This window comes from Corvus brachyrhynchos, unplaced genomic scaffold (assembly GCF_000691975.1).
Source record: "Corvus brachyrhynchos isolate BGI_N302 unplaced genomic scaffold, ASM69197v1 scaffold66, whole genome shotgun sequence".
Classification (NCBI taxonomy): Eukaryota; Metazoa; Chordata; class Aves; order Passeriformes; family Corvidae; genus Corvus; species Corvus brachyrhynchos.
The window spans coordinates 2416026-2420345 of record NW_008238440.1 but is presented as its reverse complement, the minus strand read 5'-3'; positions in this window follow the sequence as shown (position 1 = coordinate 2420345).

The window sequence follows — 4320 nt, the reverse complement described above, 5'->3', positions numbered from 1 at the left end:
ATTTTCACTGAGCACTCGCAGGCTCTGCAGACGTGGTTAATGTGTCACACAGAATCACAGTCTCTGCAGTCTCCAGCCTTGGAACACGTTTGTTCACATTGTTCTGGCTCCTGATGGCTCCATACATTCTCATTTTTCCATCATCAATATCCCCTGGCCCTAAATAAAACATTCTGCCCCAGGTGGTGGGTAGGGAGCAGTGGAAAGATGCTGTCACTTGACTGGCTGTGACATATTTCAGGACATGCTTTGAGAAACTCTTTGGTACTTCCAAATACCCAAACCACATTACGCAAATATATTTACAGCGTAACTCTCCAAACACATCAAAATACTTGTCCTAAACTAACATTAATTTTGCTTTCAGTTCAGAATGTATTGTTTTCTATACAATGTTCTGAGTTCAGCCTTCTAATGTGGGAGCTAGCACTGAATGCAAGAAGTTTTTCTGTGAGAGTAACTACCCATAAAAGTACCGGGGTTGCAGATTGCAAAGAGAATTTTGAAGCCTTATTTCTTCCATTCAGTGCCAAGTGTATGGAGAGTCCCAAGCACCATTTAACATCACTTTTTCTTCTTTTTCTTCTTTTTTCTTGTTTGATTCCTTGTAAGAGAACCTTGTGCAGCTCATAATGTGAAACATCCAGGCTGTCCAGGCTGTTTCTAGGAGTGAATCATGTATGGGCCACACAGCTTTTTGGCGCAGAAAGTTCCAATCAGTCAGTACTTACTGGCTTATTTATGAGCTTTCCTGGGCACCTTCATGTCAGATAAGCAAGACAGAAGGACGTCTCTGTCTAATGAGGATTATTTTTGCTACCAAAATTTGTTCTTAAAGGAAGATGAGTTGCCCCCAATGTGTTATTCCTGGGGGGTAACGGTGTGATGACGCCTGGCTGACACATGGCCAGCCCCACTGTGTCATGGAATTCCAGAATGGTTTGGGTTGGGAGGGACATTAAAGCCCATCCAGTGCCACCCCTGCCATGCCCAGGGACACCTTCCACTGTCCCAGGCTGCTCCAAGCCCCAATGTCCAGCCTGGCCTTGGACACTGCCAGGGATCCAGGGGCAGCCCCAGCTGCTCTGGGCACCCTGTGCCAGGGCCTGCCCACCCTCCCAGGGAACAATTCCTGCCCAATATCTAACCCAAATTAGTCCTTGTCCTATCCCTGAGGAATTGTCCCTCTCTGGTTTCCCTGCAGCCCCTGCAGACCCTGGGAGGTGCTGTGAGGTCTCCACACAACCTTCTCCTCTGCAGGCTGAGCAGCCCCAGCTCTCCCAGCCTGGCTTCACAGCGGAGGGGCTCCAGTCCCCTCAGCACCTCCATGGCCTCCTCTGGACTCTCTCCAACAGTTCCATGTCCTTCCAGTGTCCCTCAGTATCACTGACAGGAGGATGTTATCCACACCAGTGCCTGGGAAGTCATCACCCTTTCCTGCACAGACTGATAGCTGGAATGACCCCAAATTCCTGTGCAGGAGCAAGGGAGTGGCTGCTCCCTTTAACCTCTACCATGTGGGCCCTCAGTAGGTCCATTACTTGCAAATAACTCCAGATATCCCACTCTATATTACAATTAGGTGAAGGCTAATTGAAAGCTATGCCGCACAAACTCCTGCTGGGTGGCCTTATTCAGGGTGCAGGATTAAACCAAGAAATAAATCAGGGCTGCAAACACGAGCAGCTCTGCTGCGCAGTGAGAAAGTACAGGCAACTCCAGTCAGATAATTCACTGTAGCAGCTCGGCAGCACTCCCCATTTACTGTATTTACGTGCGTCTAATCCCTGGGTTATCAGCAAAATGCAATTCAGCAGCAGCACAGGCTGCACATTCATGGGGGAATTAGCAAGAGCCTGCTGCCTTGTTCCATTTTTTTTAATTACAGCAGAACTCTCCTTCTGCCTTTTCTTGTGTGAAGGTCACCCAGGTACGTATGTGGGACTGCTGGGACATTTTGGTGGTGGGAGCTCTCAGAGGTGTGGGAAGCATGTGTGGAAATACCATAATCCCAGCATACCTGGGTGCTCCAGCTCAAAACGCTTTCAGCAGGCTGCAGGATTAGCTACGTGTGCGCTGAGGGGTTTTTATTTGAATGCGTTGGGAGATACACTGGAAAACACAAGCACTGATGAAGATTAAATGGAATGGAGCTGAGCCTGTGCAGCAGCTCTGGAGATACCACATCTCCTTGTTACTGCTTTATACCACCAGGGCAGTGATTCCCCTCTGCTGAAGACTCCAAACTGCTCCATGCAGATCAGCTGAAGGGCTCACAGTCCTTCCCTGATCTGCTGCACACCCATATTCCTTTCCTTTCCCAGACAAACCACCTCTCATTCCTGTTTAAGGGCCCAGTGTCTTGCCTGTGCATTTTCAGAGGCTGACCAGATCCTGGACATGGAAGTTTTGTCACACAAGTGCTGGGGGGCTCCTGGATGCAGTTTATCTTAAAGAAAGTCAAGGAATTCTGGCACATAAGGAAGTGAGAGGTGGAATTCTGATACCTAAAATGCAGAGAACCCAGAGAACACTTTTGGTGAAAGCATTCCCCCCACCTTGGTTTCCCCTACAGCCTGAGCCATCCTGGGAGCTGTCATGGACTGGGACAGCTTGGGTCCACCCCTGCAGCCCCTGGGGGCCCCACAGCCATCCCCAGCCTCCCCACCTGTCTGTGGGATGTCCCAGCAGCACCCAAAAGATGCTTCGTGTCCCCTGCTCCTGGTGCCTGCAGGCTCTGGTGGTCTGGGAATGTGTCAGCCTTGCAAACTTGGCTTCTGGGCACAGCACATCCTTCTGAAACTAAGGGATGGTACAGAGGAAAAGGGAGGAAAAGCAGCACTACTGGGGCGTTTTTGGTGTTTCTTGTTGCTCCACATTCGTTAAAATGGGCTTGCCTTGATGTGATTATTCGCCTGCCAAATTTATTGTGATTTTTCTCCATTAATATAAAGTTACAAAAGCTCAAAGAAAAGCCAGGGAAATGAACCTTCTCCTTGAGAAATAGTATTGTAATGTCTCATGTTTTTAATTGTATTTTCAGATGAAATATAATTTTTCATTAAATTCTTCTGAAATATTTTTACAGAATTTTTTTCCAAACTAAAAATATTTCCTTTACCAATACCTTTAACAATTATAGTCAAAAGGCAGACTGACTGTATTTTGAGATCGAATTGAAAATAGTTGCTGAAAGGGTAGCAGAAATGTTTTCATGAGGAAGTCAGTAGCTCTGTAGAATAATGGAGCCATCAAAAGAGACCTACAGGGACCAGCAAACCTCCTCTCACTGAGAAACAAGCTACTTCCATCTCTCCCTCTTGGTTCCAGATATTTTTTATGCAGACTTTTCTTTTTCCAAAGCCTTCTGAGGTTCCCACAGTTCCAGCTGAGACTCTAAAATGTCTTCATATCGGAAAGGAGGATTAATGCTAAGGAAACCCGAAGAACACAAAAGAAGCGCAGCGGTAGAAAACACCAGAAAACAGAGCAGTCTTATTTTGAAAACCCATTGGATGCTCTCCTCAGATCTCTCATAGGATGAAAACAGGTGTTGCAGTGCAGAGTTCAGCTTTCCCAATCCCAGCAGTGGCACCTTGTGATGTCCAACCTAAAATCAGGTGATGTCCAACCTAAAACCAGGTGATATCCAACCTAAAACCACGTGTACCCAGAGGCAGAGCACCCGGAGCTGTGCCCCAGGGCGGTGCCCAGGAAGAGGGGATGTCCAGAAGAGACTGTGAGTGCCACAATTAACACAAGCTCCTGTTAGGATGTGATTATTAGAAGATGCCTCTGCCCAAAGTAAGGTGCAAACGAGACCACATGGTAAAGTCAATAGCAGAGGTTTTATTTAACAGTACATTTAAGGCAGAGAAGGGGAGGGGAGAGAGAGTAACTGCATGTAACTGCATTCTTTAAGCCCTCACAGCACCAGTTTAGCAGCCCTACACTCAGAACAGGACAGGAAGGGGAGGAACATCTGGCTGCAGCCCCAAGGAATTCACTGGTCCCTATGGACAATTGTCCTGGTTTGAAAGACAGATGTCTGCTAAGGAAGGCAGGAGCCTCCCTTGGAATGGCAGATGCAACCCCCCTTCCCTCCGAGTTATTATAATTTTGAAATCAAGGGGTTTTTAGGCAAAGATATGGGAAATAGGAATAATAGTTCTTTACTATTATATATATAACCAGTCAAACAAACAGCAATAACTATGGCAGTAACAGCAAACAATCCCAAACCCAGTCCCAGCCTTCTCGGCTGTCAGGGCCCTTCCCCTCCGGTGCAGGTCCGCTCGGCGCTCGCAAGCGGGGTCGGCG